Source organism: Tympanuchus pallidicinctus, unplaced genomic scaffold (genome assembly GCF_026119805.1).
Source record: "Tympanuchus pallidicinctus isolate F22 unplaced genomic scaffold, pur_lepc_1.0 scaffold5, whole genome shotgun sequence".
Classification (NCBI taxonomy): Eukaryota; Metazoa; Chordata; class Aves; order Galliformes; family Phasianidae; genus Tympanuchus; species Tympanuchus pallidicinctus.
The window spans coordinates 4,356,614-4,372,879 of NW_026294769.1; the positions used below are offsets into that span (position 1 = coordinate 4,356,614).

The 16,266-nt window shown below is 35.7% G+C and overlaps 1 long non-coding RNA gene across 1 annotated transcript in view; it reads right to left on the minus strand.

Moving 5' to 3' along the window:
• Window positions 1–9,321: 9,321 nt before the first annotated feature.
• LOC128091083 (uncharacterized) overlaps window positions 9,322–16,266 on the minus strand; it is a 32,466-nt gene continuing 25,521 nt past the window's right edge. The window contains exon 3 of the long non-coding RNA XR_008211230.1: window positions 9,322–9,436. This is a non-coding gene — a long non-coding RNA (uncharacterized LOC128091083). The remainder of the gene's footprint in view (window positions 9,437–16,266) is intronic.

The following is a 16,266-nucleotide window of genomic DNA, read 5'->3' on the forward strand; positions in this document are numbered from 1 at the left end:
ACTACACCTTTAAATTTTGTCTGTTTAGACTGAGACAATCTATTCAGACCAGGAGCTGCACCTAAATTTAGCTAGAAACTTAATAGGACTCACTCATGCAGGAAGTCAGGAAACTGAAACAGACTGAGTTTACAGTAAGCTCGCTATTGCTCCTAAGGTCTCACTGTGCACAGATCACACCTGCTTAATGTTTGTTAAAACACACCTCTGACTGCCTGTGTCAGCCTGGCACCAATGCTTCCTGTAATTACCCTAGCTCACTTCAAGCTAGATCATGTATCTGTACATTACTCCATTGCCTAGCTGTAAGAGGATCCCGTTGTCTACAGATTGTTAGTGTACATTTTGTGCCAGTCAGAAATACCTGGCTAAGAGTACAGAAGCAACTAATGTGTAGTAGTTAAAACACAGCATATTTTATGCTTTTGATGTATGACACTGAGTCTACCTTGACTTCTCACTCTAGACAACTTCTTAACAAGAACAAAAGCTTTGCCCATGGAGTTTATTCTGGTCACTATGCATAGTTATATTTTTCCTGCTGATTTAGTCACATACAGCAGCTATGGCTAAAAACAAGTTAATTGTATTTTATCCTGTCCATCCCTTTTTTTTTTTTTTTTTAATTAATTTTTTAATGACATGGGCTATGTACTTGACCCAAGTTTTTGGGGTCAAATCCTTAAGATTTTCCATATTCATCTGATTGTTAAAAGGGGCAATATTGCCATATAGGCCATTAAATACATATCAGAGCCTCAAGTAAGATTTGACTGCACCACACTTAATAAAAATAGTTTTCAAAATTAGTAAAACTGATATTTTAATAATTCATTATGTAATTTCTTTGTCTGATTTGTACGTGGCTTTGTTTGTACTACTCACATAGTTACAAAAATTAAGGTAGTTACTCAAGCTCATTTGCAAAGATCAAAAACTAGAAGAGTTTTATCAAACTGAGAGTAATATATTAAAAAACTCTACAGAATGAGATAAAGAATAATCTCTTGGTGAAAACAGCATTTTAATTCATCTTCTAGGGAATCACCTAATAACAGCTTGTTACATATTGGCAGAAATAGGCAGCAGAATAAAACCTCATCATTCAAGTATGAATTTCTGTGTAACAGAGACAGCAGATTAATTTCTATTGAAAGCATCAATTATGTTAAGTTGTACAAAACCGCATTTCTTGGTCCTCAGACATTAAAATTAAATGAAAAAGTTGTCAAGTGTATGCAAACTGTCCTCCTACATCCACAAATTTCAAAGCCATCCAACCTATCAAAGTTTTAAATGAATTAGTTAATAAAGTACTGTATTTCTTTAAAATGTCTTTTGCGCCTCTAACAGCTCCATTCAGAAGACAAAAAAAAAAATCTTCCTTTTGTCAAATATTGTGCATTAAACAAACCATCAGAACCATTCCCAGAATTAAAAGACACTAAGTTCCTTAACTGTAAGTTCAATTGAATATTGTTCTGAAATTCATGAGGAAGAGTTACCTTCCTTGTACACAGCAGGAATTGCAACCGTTCTATGGCTAAAGAAGCTCAAACAATGAAAATAGCTGTATCCTTCTGGACTCCATCTCTAAAACAACATTTTTCTGGCTAATCTAATGACATAATTCTAAAATCTTTGCTTCTCATAAAAGATACATACAACTTCAAAAGTTCTTCATTTCTTGTTACAGTTCTAAACATTTGACTCTAGGTTCCAGGACTTAATGTTCTTCAGAGAATTTAAGTTCAATTTCAGCAGCTTTCCATAGACAGTTTTCTGAGGATTACCTTTTATATTTCAATTACCAAACCTCAAGATAAAGTCAGAAATTTAAGCACTACTTTTGAACAAGCAAAGTATTTTTTCCGAAGTGTTTTCTAAGCACTCATCTATACACACTGTAAGAGTGACTGAGTTGTCTATTCCCAAGTAGCTCTGAAAAACCTTTGTAGAAGTAATTTTAGCAACTGTGAAACATGAAAAGCCTTGGAAACACAGAACCTCCAAAGGCTGTTGAACTGTGACAGACACCATGTACACAAGGAATGTACAACTCAGACAGGCTTACATCAATACTAGAAGTGTTCTGGAAAAAATAGATTTACTGCATGTAAGTAATACAAACAACAATGAGGAAATATACTGGACTGCATACATACCAAATACATAAAAAAGGAATAAAAAGGAGCAAAGAAACTGACTTGAGGGATAAAAGGACCACATCATAAAGAACTAGTAGGTTTTCGGGTTTTTTTTGTTTGTTTTTTGTTTTCCCCCCTAGTATCTGGTAATTCTTTATGCAGTTGATGTGAAACACTATAAGCTATTAAGGGTGGAAGCTGGTCATTTCTTCATTACGCAATTTGTAGCATGCTTAATCCTAGCCACCCATTCACACACTCACTGTATAGACTGATTTTACTCGCTTAGTTTGCTTTTAACTCAGCTGTACTTCAATTTTAACATAAACTGTAGCACTAAGAACCAGCCTGGAAAGGTTCAGGAAAATGGGCTTCACTGTTGTCATACATACAAAAAACTAACTCGAGGCCTGAGTGGGTCTATTAAACTACTCTGAAATTGTGCCCTCTTACTATCATATCTAAAATGGAGAAATTGAGTGGGATTGTATCACAGAATGGCCTGGATTGAAAAAGGCCACAGTGATATCTTGTTTCAACCCCCTACTATGTGCAGGGTCACTAACTACCAGATCAGGCTGCCCAGAGCCATATCCAGCCTGGCCTTGACTGCCTCCAGGGATGGGGTTACTGTAATGTAACAGTAATTCTGACTTGCACATCACTATGTTGAGGATAATCTCTATTCTAATATGGTATTAAAAAAGTCAGTACTGAAACGTAGCTTAAATGAGAACTCTCCATCTTGCAGTCAGGTGAAAACTTTGATCCTCAGGTGAGAAGCAAACTGGAACTGTACTGTCCCAGACAAATTTCTTTCATTTATGATGAAAGAGGTCACAAAAAAGAGCTGCTCCTGAGTAAGTAGATTAAGCTCAGAAGAACAGCTCTTTATATTCCTGGAGTAGAAAAATCAATACAAATTTAATAGTAGTTAACATAATTACATCCCACACTAAATACATGTAAGCACTCATCAACAGAACATCTGAAAGCAATATAACATTACTATAGTTACAGCACACCATTCATATATGCATGCATGGCGATAGTAAGAGTAAAGGATTAGTAATCATACTAAATAATGACTTTAAACAAGAATAAAAAAAAATTTTTTGATCTGCTTCCATATGTTCAAAGTTTAGAAATGCTTGCTCCCATGTCATTTGTGGTAAACAAACATAAAATACTTCAGAAGACAAGACTCTGTCCTTCATATAAGTGAATGTCTTAGCCAAGAGGAATTTCTCTCTGACACAGCAATCCTTGGATTGTATTCTGCGAATCTTGAACAACAATGGTGTAGAACATACATGTGTTTAGCTACTGTATATCCCAGCTACTACCATGCTTCATTAAAATGTGGGCATGTGGTTTTAATTTATCCTAGTTTAGGATGGCACTGTGAAGTCACATTTCTTGCTATAGGATAAGGGATTAAGAGTAGATCATTCTGGGTCTTACTGTTACCATGGTTTTTAAGTAGGAAGAAAAGAATAACATTCAGAAGACAAACATGGTATCTTGCTCTACGAGGAAACAATGAGGCAAATACACCAACAGCATTACATCTCCCCCAGGACTAGCTGCTTCTCCATTCAGCATTTCTTTTCCAATGTATCCATCTCTCAGCATCTTGACTGATGTGAGTTTTCTTATTAGATTTCCTTACTTATGGAGAGCCAAACTCTTGGCTGCAATGGCCAATCTGGTATTAGGATCCAGAGATAATAAAATTTAGTATCATAAAAATTAGGTCTATCTGGGAGTGTCTGTGTCACTAAATTAAACAGTGCCATGAAATTTTCCTCTTTTGTAATTTTCCTTTTGTGCGCACACATGTAGTCAACATATTGCAACAGTCCCCGACATGATTTTGGCATAGACAAGACAGTCCTCTCTCAAACCATTTCTGGTTGTTCCCCAAGAGTTGCCATAGGCCAAAGACTATTCCAAACAGACTTTTTGAGGGGTGAGAGAGCTTAGGAGGATGGACACTGGCTATTTAATGCCAGCTGGCATTAGCAGTGGAGAACAATCCTAGCCATAGTCCATTTAACATTATAGACAAAGTAGCGATCTGAGCCACAGCAGTTTATCCAGTTAAACACAGTGGATGAATGGGGGAAGAGAAGAGAGCACTGTTACTGAAATGGCTAAAATTGTAACACTGCAGCTGGTGTGGTTGAAACTGGCCATAACTGTATTTGCCTTGTGTGAAAGGAATACAGGTCTCTCTTCAAGAAGAAATAGAGAGGCTCCTCTAGCACACAGATACTGGCACCTTCTTTTCACATACTCTATCTTGACCAGTCTGTTAACAAACAACAGATGCAGTTGAAGTAAATCCTTTCCCTAGATCTAAACAGATCAAAAACACCAACACAGCCAATTTGACAGAGAGTGGAAGTCATATGAAATTTGGCAGAAGCAGCCCAGAAGAACAATATATACATCCAGCAATGAGAAGAAGAAAATAAGTGATTTTCTAATATATCAGTGAGTAGCTTACAATAGGAAAATTATAAATAGTTTCAAGCCATTAGCTATACAGATATTTTCATCAAGCATAACATAATCAGATTCTTATAGGAAAAAAATGTAAGGAATGTGTGAACTGTTATCATACCCATCTTACTCTGAATTGTAATGGTAATGGAGGTAGCCATGTCTGTACTTACACACTTGTTGTAAACACCCGAACTGGAATCAGTTACGTTTCAAATCACATTAGTAATAGATGTAACATTTAGCAGGTGCATTTAAGCTCTAAAAAATATTCTATCGTAGATCTCAGTAGTGCCTGGTATAATAAAAATGTATTACAGATGATTTTGAACTTTAATTCTAATCATACTCTTCCAGTTACTGCTGTATTACTATGCAAAATCCTTTCAGATGATATCTTCTTTAATTGACCAAAATAAAATAAAGATTTAAAAGTGCATTCTAAAGTCAGTACAACTGTTTCTAATCATTTTGGGTACATGTTAAAAATAGAAAAATTATTTTTCCCTAGTAAACGTTTTTATCAGTTTATCAATACTATCAAATTGTTACAATTTGATACTAATAAGCCCAGTGCAGAACAGATAGATATGTGGATGTATTTCTAGCCCCAGACCTTCCCAAAAGAACACTCTACCCAGGAGTAAGGTCAGCTTCTGACAGATAACTCTGCAGTGCATGTATGTGTCCTTAGTCCTCTTATTTGACCATTTAGTTAAGTCTAATTTTCACTTTATTAATAGGCAACACTTGGATTACTTGCCTAAAGAATTTTTCAGAACTGTGTCAAGCAGTACATCATACAGGAGTAACTGTGGAAGTAAGTAATTGAGAAAAATTAGGCTTCAAAGACTTTTTGTAGAGCAAAGCTGCACACTTAAGTCAGCAACCTTTATTTCAATAGGCTTTGCATAACCTACTGTAACAAAAGCAATTCCATCTCTTCTTCATATGTTGATGAATACTGAAAGGGAATGATTTTTTTCCTTTTAATTGTATTTTCCTTTTGTTACGTGCTACAGCTATTTCCTAATACCTTTACTGAAAGGAGGTAAATCCCCTAAGCATTCCTTCACTGGTGACCAAAGCTAAACAAATTCAGGAATGACTTTATTTTTTATGCACCTCACTATATTGTTTATGCTACAGTCTCCAAATAAAAATTCAGAGCAGAAATAAGAAGTATTCAGGGGAAAAAAAAAAAAAAAGTGTGGTGTTTTACACCAAATCTGAACATTAAAGTAATAAATTGCATATTAAATCTAAATCCAAAATTATGCAGAACTGACCTCCAAGATGTTTTAGAGCCATGATTACAACGTTTATAAACAGTAGTATATAATTTGATAAGACATAAGCCCTACACATGCCATTTGCAGCATAGCTATAGAAATTCTACAGTGAAGGATCCAAGTTTAGTGTAGCTATGGAGACTTGATAGGCATAAGGTGCCTGGCTTTGGAGCTGGTTTTAATTTGAGGCTGTTATTAATGTAAACATTCATATTTTTCCTGAAAATTTACCTTTTGGAACATGCTTTTTGGCAAAGGACATTAAAAGACCTGCAAAAAAAAAAAAAAAAACTGCAGAAAACAATTCTATCCTTGTACACTTAACTTTGGATGTAAAATGGTAGAGGCTTGCTAGACAATTCATGTCATAAACTATAAAGCTATAAGTATATATTTTGTCCTCCTGACTTGCTAAAATCTTTCAATTGTCTCTACGGCACAATGAAATACTGACGTTCCCATAAAAAACAGTTCTTCAAAAGTATCATTTGCTCTTTAAAAAGTCTTTACCAATGAAATCCTTCTTTCCCTGTTAAGCATGAAAATTTTCTTTTCAGGAAGTAGTTCCCATTCCTTGGATAGGCACAGGATTATTGACAGTGCCATAAGAGCATACTGTCTCCCACCAAAAAAACAGATACAGGTATGTCATCCTATATTCCTTCTATATCGGAAGTAGAAAAAAATGCTGTATTTAATAGGTCCTTTTCCATGCAAACTATATAAAATCTCATTCATTAGAGTGCTCAGGTACTTTGCTTTTCAAGTAATCCTACTGCATGCACTAATTTCTGTTTGGCTACATTTTCTTATGTATAATGCATTAAACTGTCTTCCACTGAGGGAATATTCCTTTACATGCAGAGCAGGAAGGCAGAATCCCATCTCATCCCACTGATTTCTTGAATTTTAAGTGCCTTTGAAGCAATTACAAGTACAAAATACAAGTACAAAATTGTAAAGGAAAGAAACATTTCACAGTACAACCATATGTGCTGAAATGTTTTTTGAATAACCATAACTATATTTGGAAAGGGGAGCCTTTCCAGAAATCTTGCTTTCATCACAATCATTTAACATCTCGGCTTTTGGAAACATTCAGGACTGATGGACAGAGAAATTGGTAAGCTGCTGAGGAGCATGGGAAGAAACTAAGCATCATGAAGAATACAAGTTCTCTATAAAACGAGTTAGGAGGAAGATGCAAAATGGGAAGGAAACATAACAGGAATAGTGAACAGTGAAAACAACCTAATGGTAATTCAGTCACAGGTTAGTGGCATAGACAAGCATCTGTGTCCAGTTGTCACAGCAACCATCCCAGTGGTCTAAGAAGAGAATGCCAGAATCATTCCTGATGACCTTCTACTAATGGTGGTATAAGGTCAGCCAAGAAAATATCATATGAACACAATACAACTTTTGGAACATTCTGGAAGAATAGACATTGGAGAGTGTCATGCAGAAAATAAAATTAATTTTACACCAGCACAGAAAACTCCTCACAATACTGCAGTGTGTAGAAGTTGTAAAACTAAAATGAGCTACATACAGGCATTTTCAGTTCTACTCCAGATTTCATGCTGCAAGTAATCACATTTTCTCTGAAAATAATGGATTCAAAGTGTATCACAGACAAATGTTACATACTACAATTTGATAGCAGAGAAATGGCATCTCTCATTTCTTGCTTTTTCTTTGTGCTATTTATGATTATCTACTAAAGAACAATACTGAAATGACAGACAATATTAAATCACCCAACTTCATGATACCTCAAGTTCTATAAGAAAGTGTGAATGACAAGACAGTGATTGGGCGAGAGTTAGTCACAAAACTTCAGAGAAACTGCATTTTCCACTATCATCATTTATAAAGTTACAATGAGTGTAACATCCCTGCTTTCAGTCTTTCAGACCAACTTATATAGTTTTGCATGTCCATCACAATGACAGTCATGTGCCATGACTTCTGGATGCAAATGATAAAGAAAATTGAAAAAAAATATGAAGTATCACCCCTCATTATTTTTCTTTTTCTGAAAAGAAACTGATGAAGCAACTGTGCTAAAATCAACAAGTGTTGAAGCAAGAACATACTGTATTTCTCAAATTCTTTATATGCAGACTGGTAGTGTCAGAATCCTTATAAAGCTGTACTTCAGTTTTAAAATTCATTATTTGATCCATTTTTTAAAATTAAAGTAATTTAAGAGACTCAAGAATGTATAACTTTTATGTATAATAAGCAATCATAGCAAAACAGCAGAAATCCCTGAATAACAAAAAATAAATCAGTAAAAAAAAACGACTGAGAATAAGAAGTCTGTACTCATCAGAAAGCAATTACTGTGTACATTCCTTCAGATGTGATCAATGTCATTTGCTGTACTATGTTAAATTGCTTTTTGATGGTCTGGAAAGAGAAGTAAATAGTAGATCAAGACAGACAGATCTCCTGGAATGAGTCCAGCAGAGGACTACACAGATGACAGAGGGCCTGGAGCATCTCCCCCATGAAGGACTGAGTAACTTGTGTCTACCTGGCCTGAGGAAAAGAAGGCTGAGGAGAGATCTGATTAACATTTATAACTAATTATCACCACCTAAATGGAGGTGAGAGTCAAAAGAAGAGGCCATCTTGGTGGTGCGTAGCAATTGGACAAGGAGCAGCAGCTTGAACAAGTTGAATATATATGGAGTTCCATTCAAACGTACAGAAGAACTTCTTACAGTAAGGGTGACAGAGCACTGGGAACAGGCTGCCCAGAGGGGAGTCTCCTTCTCCAGAGATATTCAAGACCTTTCCAGATGCCTGTGTGACCTACTGTATGGTACCTGCTTTAGCAGAGGGTCAGACTCTATCTCTTGAGGTCCCTTCCAACCCCTGCAATTCTGTGAAAACATACTGCTGGTAATGAGTTATTCAGAGCATTAAAAGCAATAAATAAGTTTGAAAAACTTCAGGAAGATCTTACAAATGCATGACTGGCAGCACAGCAAAACAAAACATACAAACAAAACATTTTCAAGCCTTAAAAATGACTTATAAATTAATGCACTGAGAGCTAAAGCATTGCATTTCATGATACTTAGAGGCTATAATAATTGGTCCCATGATGCTTCCAGTGAAATAGATAACAGATTTTGTGGTTGGCTAGCTTCAGCTGGATTCCAGATGCCTGACGAGGCACTCTCTCAACAGAAAAACTTTCTCAACAGAAAAGGGGGGGCAAATGAAATGGAAAATCTTGCAGGGTCAGGAGAGAGACAGATATGCTACTCACTATTTACCATCACAGGCAAAAAAAGACTTGACAATTTTTCCAAGAAGAAAAACTACAGAGATGGTGCTTATTATTGATTCAGTTCTCACCTGTGTATCAATAAAGGAACAGGGAATAAAGTTGCTCTCTTCACTTAGGAATACACCTAGGAAAGCTCAGAAGTGCTGGAAAAAAGTCTGAATCTCCTGTAACGTCTCTGAGAACTAATTGAGAAGAAACAAAAGAACAAAGACCATGAATGGAACACCACAGAACCACAAATGCACTCAGATTAAAGCATTATAGTTTGTACCATCAAGATCTACTCTCTGCAGCAATTAAGAATTGAGCTAAAATTAAGTTACATAATGACTAAACTATTGTTTCATAATTGTGCCTACTATTCATAAAAGAGAATGGAAATCCAGCAACATTGCTTGAGGGAAAAAATATTACCTCACTAGGAAAATTCATTTCCTAGTGTTCAAATGTAGAAGCTTGATTTAATCTGCATAAGTGATTGATACCAGTCTGACCTTCTGCCTGAGCACAGCAATATACAAAGTACATGACCTTCCCAAGCTTCTCATTCAGTAATTATTTTTAACTACATTAAGTGCTGATATCAGTAAGATTTTCAACTTCACCTCTGATTATCATCTTTAATCTACAGTGTATATACTTGAAAAACCTTAATATCATAAGATAGAAGAAAAGTATCAGTTTTGTTTTGATGGTTTAGCCACTTTTCTGCCTCAGCTATCATATTATTTATATTTATCATCTCTTTCCTACTGGGACTATAGATCAGTATCTTACATCATCTTAATCAAGGCAAAGTAGTCCTTTGATAGATAAAATTATTTCAAACGACTTAAGAATCTTTTTTAACCATACACACCTCAGTGAGCTATAAAATCCAGTGTCTGCTACACAGCTAATCAAGATTAATGGATTCATTTACCAGGTAGTTACCATGTTATTAAAATGCAAATGATTTGTTTCTGTTAATTGTTCAATATCAGATATAATTAATCTGGGGATGTGTACAATTTCTAGCAGTTTCAGTGCAGTTCACCTGAAAAGCTTCGGGTAAAGAAGCTATTGTATGTATGTTTTCCCATGTGGTTGAATGAATAGTAACATCAAAGAGAAACAGTCTTCAACTGTAAGTGAACCAACTGGAAGACTGTTTTTTAGAGTACACAACATGCAGGAAGTCAGAAGGGATGGAAAGGAAAATGATTAAGTAGATTCTCTAAGGTAAGAATACTTATAGATATTAAAAAAACTGGGAAAAAAAGCAAGCCAAAGCAAACAAAGAACCAAACTTGACTAGCAACTTTTGATCAGTATTCTCCATGTGTTGAAATTTTTATTCTGAATTTCATAGAATGGCTCAGGTTGGAAAAGACCTTAAAGATCATGAAGTCCAACCGCAACATAACCATACTACCTGAACTCTAAGAACCCTCTGCTAAATCATGTCCTTGAGCACCACATCCAAATGGTTTTTAAAACACATCCAGGGAATTTGCAAAAGAATTACCTGCCCTGTTCTGAAAATGGAGACCCAGTCCATGTAAAATAGATCTACACTGCACTAGCACTATTTCTTTCAAGATTTTGTCTGATGTAGAGTTACTGATAATTATTTGAGCAAAGTCCCAAATCTGCAAACTGTAGCTCATCTACAGGCAACAGTTTTGAATTTCATCACCTCCTCCAAAGACAACCATCTGTGTTTTGTTCTTCTCATCTTTCAAGCCTACAATTAACATTAACTTTGATTACTGATTCTTTCACACGCTTAAATATTTAGTATAATCTTCATGTAAATTCATGAGCTGCATTCAGTCTTAAAAAGATATTCTCATATTTTACCTGAAATCATATTTTGTGTGTTTTGGTTTACAGTGTGCTTCTTTATTTAGTTTTTATTTCAAAGAGGAAAGTTTGGAAAGTGTTTTTTCTCCTTTCAGCATATTTCACTTCTTTAAACTCCAGACAACTGAATAAAACAGGTTCTCTCACCTGCTTAATTACCCATGTCTTGTTTTTCTCTGCATAGCAGTCTTATCAACAAAAGCCTATTATGAATTCCAAGTCTGACTGTCAGGCAAATATTAAGGGTTATGAAACAGTGCTGCAGGATGACTGTCTTTTTGTGACATCCAAAATTTCTTTTGATGGTTTAAGTACCTTTTTTCCTCTTGAAATGGGAGCATTTATAAAGGTTAAATTCCTGCATGAAAGCAGTGTAAAATAAAACAAAATCATTTTAGTATTTAACTGATGTCAATTAAACATTAAAGATATTCAGAAGTTCACGAGGGAACTATATTTAGTATCACCTGTTACTTTAAACTCAAAGAAGCAGTTTTTCTATTGCCTTTCCTAACAACTTCTATTTGGTGTTTTTTGTTAAACCACAACTTTCAAAGCTCAGATTAAAGACACCTGCAATCCAGAATACATCAGTAAAGAGAACATTTGCAATACATTTATTTCTGCTTTACTGCTATAAAATTAATAGCGTCACATGGAAATACGTAAACAACTCACCAGCCATCCTAAACTATCCCTAAATCATGACTAAACCTATACACACATGCACCCACTGAATACATCCTTCTTACTAATTTGCGTCGTTTTAATGTTGAGAGAAGGAATACGTAAACATGCAACAAATTCACTTAACTTTTTACAGTGCATTTCAAATTTATCCTTAAACTTTGTTCCATGCACTGCATGAATCAGGTATATGAAGGGACTGATACTTCCAGTAAAACTTTGTGGGTGCTGATAAAAAGCAGTGACTAACACCTACACCACTCTTTTTAGCAATACGCCCAGCCATTCACACCCTCTTCATTTAAATCATTCTATCTGTAGCAGAATCTGGTATCTCTTGCTAATTGATTAAAGCTCACATTATTTCCTTGTCACAGCTGTTCTACTGCTTTCTCAATTTTCCTGTTCTTTTGTTTTGACATTTCTTTCATCTTCCTCCTTCATGTGACATCAAAAATAGAGACAAAGCATCTCAGAGATCAAAGGAATAAGTGAGCACAGAAAACTGAAAGGGGCAGAGAATATTTTCTTTCAAGACCTCACTTGTAAGCTTCATAAACTGAACATGTGCAATGCAGAGTTCAGTATGAGAAGTCAGAAGATTGCCTTGGAAACAAAAACAGGCTCATGTTAGAAGTTCATAATTATACATATGGTACTGAGAGCTACCAAAAGAAATAACTAGGTGTATGTAGTTTTAACCACTTTTAAAGTGATTTACTTTACCTCCATTATTCCCTGTAGCAAGAACAAAGCCTTTATGATCCCAACACTGAAAAGTTTGTGTTGTGGACATACTACAGCCATATTTAAGGTAGTGGCAACACCTACCTAGAAGAAAAATAGTTGAGTATCATTCTGAATTATATCTGTTCAGGTACCTTGGTATCTGATAAGCTCCACCTGAATGTGGGAGAAGGATGGATAACATCCACCCTCAATAAGGATACTATATAATTAATCATACGAGATCAGAAAAAACAATTATTTAAGTGCTGTCGAAGGGAGAGAAATGATAACACATTCAATCATGCGAAAAAAAAAATCTTACATATTACTAAATACTGAAAGACACTAAAACACAAAAATCTCACTCAGAGGTGAAGATTCTGGAGTAAGGGGTTTCTACTGATTCATATACCACTACAATGAAACTCAGCACCTCAGTGACAAAAAAATTAATGTATCATTAATAAACTGATCTACACTAATCAGAGCAGTGACAGCCAGAACTATTTTTACTCCAATTCTATCTGCTTGCTTTGACTGCATTTAGAAAGTTCGATTCTCAGAGCTGTGCTTTTTGAGTATGTCACAGGTGAAAATAACAGGATTGTGACTTTCTCTAGGCAACAGGAACTCTTATGGATATTACATCTTACTTTTGGCACTCTATCTTAAGAAATGGACTGTTGTCTAAAACATAAGACTCATCACCCTATTTTCTTTGCCTTTCAGAAAAAAAACAGCTATTCAAATGAAAATCACAGTATTTTAGCCACTTCCCTGAGCCTCTGCTGATTCTGAGAAATGACCAAGCTGCCTGGTTGGTCTTCTCTCCATAGAGTACAATATTAGCAGAGATGTAAGGATTAATTCTCTTAAATTTTCATCATTACATATAGGGAGGTTTCACTTTGGTGGGCAGCTAAACTCACCACAACTGCTATCACTCCCCCTCCTCAAAGGAAGAAGGGGAGAAAACATGATGAAAAAGGGCTTGTGGCTTGAGATAAGGACAGGGATATCACTTACTGTCACAAGCTGAATAGACTCAATATAAGGAGATTCATATAGCTTACTGCCTTTTGCCAAAGCAATGAGAATTTAAAGGAAAGTAAAAACATCTTCCTACATCCACCCTCCTCTACCTCCTCCCCTCCCATGGCCCAGGAGAACAAGGAATGGGGCTGTGGCCAGTCCATAAGGCTTCAACTCCACAAGACATGGGTCCTTCCTACATTGCAGCCCTTCCCAAACTGATCTGCATGTGCTTGCCTGGGCTGCAGCTCTTCCAGCACTGCCCCAGCACAGCTCTGTCTTGTGGGTCCCACTTTTCAGGCACTGCTTCCTGCACATAGGAGTATCACTCACAGCACAGCTGTGGCAGCAGTAGGTCCCCTTGGAGAAGCTGGACCTGCTCTGGGCTACCGTGGGGCACTGCTGGGCTCTGCTCGCTGAGACACCCCTGCAGCCCTCACACTATCAAAATCCTGTCATATAAAACCAGTACACCAAAAACAAGTCACATAAAACCAGATACATAGAAAAGCCAGTAGGAACACACAGGGGACTGGATAGGGAAAAGAATCTGAGACAGATCATGTAAGTGAAAAAGAATCTGAAGATATTTTAAGCTTATTCAGCACAAAATACACTTTAAGGGTATGGGATGTCATATTTCAATTATTATTTTACTTTCACAAGATGCAGTAGGATGTATATATTTTAAAACATCTGCTTCAATATTATTGTTCTCTGAAATGGATTTTAAAGTCAGCTTCTCTGTGTAAATCTGTGGTGAGAATAATAGGAAAGACTATTTCACAACTCTGCCTTCTTTAAACCCTTCTCTTCACCATTACAGCAATCACTTTTAAGCAGTTTTGACAGCAAGAGCCCCCAGGGATGGATTTGATTGAGACAGTCCCATTTCTCATCCCTGCTTTGGAGGGTAAAGGGCATGAGATACACAGTAAGAAAGCAACCAAGACAAAACTGATGAATTGATGCGAGTAGAAAAATAGATACACAATAAAAATACCTGTTTAAAATCTCATGCTTTGTATCTGTGTTTATGTGTATGTTGTGAATCCTTACACTTGACACAGATGTATTTTTGGTAGCTGGATTTTTATGAAGTAACGTCAGATTCAGTTAATGCAAAGAATTTACAATGGGACATCAGGATGGAGGAGTCTTTCTGAGTAGATTTACCTGTTATCAAGTCTTGTCCATCCACATTTACTAGTTCCATTACCCAGTGTTAAACACACTAAGAAAATGATACCTATGTCAAGATCAGAAATCCTGGACATTTCTGTCTATGGCCCACTGGAATACTGTCTCTAATGAGATGTATAAATCAGAACTGAGAAACAAATGCTATTAATGACTAATAGAATTTAAAAATCAAACAAAAGTAAAAAACAGATAGCTAGGTATGTTGCTACATTTTGTTTTATTTGAGCTCCTCTTTACTTTTTATCTAAATATAACACTAACCACAATATGTTTTCTGGGGGACAAAGCCATTATCACAAGAGAAAATATCTTACTTTGAAGTAGACATCAATAACTGTAAAAAGGAAAGATGAAGATGAGACTGAGAAATTTGGTGGGCTATTAAAAGTGGAGTCAGGCATTTACTTATGCTACGTAGCAGTTTTTGGAGTGAAATCATCATGCACAAAGCATATTATTATTAAGTACAAGTGGAAAATAAGTGCAAAATGCTGTCAAAATTGCTTTTTTTTTTACTGCCTGTGTTTATCACACTGCAGGGACTTCATTCGGACAAACCATATGGAGGTAGAAATGATTATTTGAAAACACCACTTTAGAATCTACTAATATAAAACTCTATACAAGCAAACCTACTTATAAAAGTGTGCAAACCTACTTATAAAAGTGCGTTAACCTAGCTTTGTTAATTTTACTTCCAGTGGAGACTGGGACATCTCACAAGGAAGCTTACAGTAAAATAGCCTTATAATTAGTTTTTCTCAAGTAAATGCATTTAAAATATATAGTAGATATAGTTTATAGAATGTTTCTTTTTTTTTTAATCTAAAGGCCTACCATTCATATTACAGAGAATAGTTTTAAGACTTTATTTTTTGCTCAAAATCTGATTTACCTGATTTATGCCCCCATATCTGAAGAGCGCAGCGTAAAACAATCACATTTCAAAAAAGGGGAAGAAAAGCCAGCCTTTTGTTCACACTGACCAAGGAAAGGCAGTTCAGACAAATTCTAAGTTACTAAACTACCTAAAGACTTCCACCTTATCTTCTTTCTCTAAGTTGAGAAGCAAAATTTCTGTTTGCACAAAAATTCTATCCACTACATATTGTATTACATAAAAAAAAAGGAAATAACAAAATGATAGGTTTGTCTTTTGGCAACTCTGCTGCATCCATTTATGAACCATAACAGTAACTTCCTGTAAAAGCTTGAGAACACTTTCTCCATCAACACTACCTACAATCCACAGTGCCTTGAATACACTGATAAACAGAGCAAGCAGCAAATGAAGAGTTCAAAATGATTTCAGTGCTGTTAACCTCTTTTTGTTCAAGTGTTTTTGATTCCCAACTGTCTTTGTTATTTACCTAGATTAACTTGATTGTGTGAACAATCACAAAAACATCATTAAATCGCATACAATTTTTCATCTCCCTTGAGAAAATTGTTTTCCTGATGATATGTTCTCAGCATATATATTATAGAAACAGGGCACTACACCGCACAGCAATAA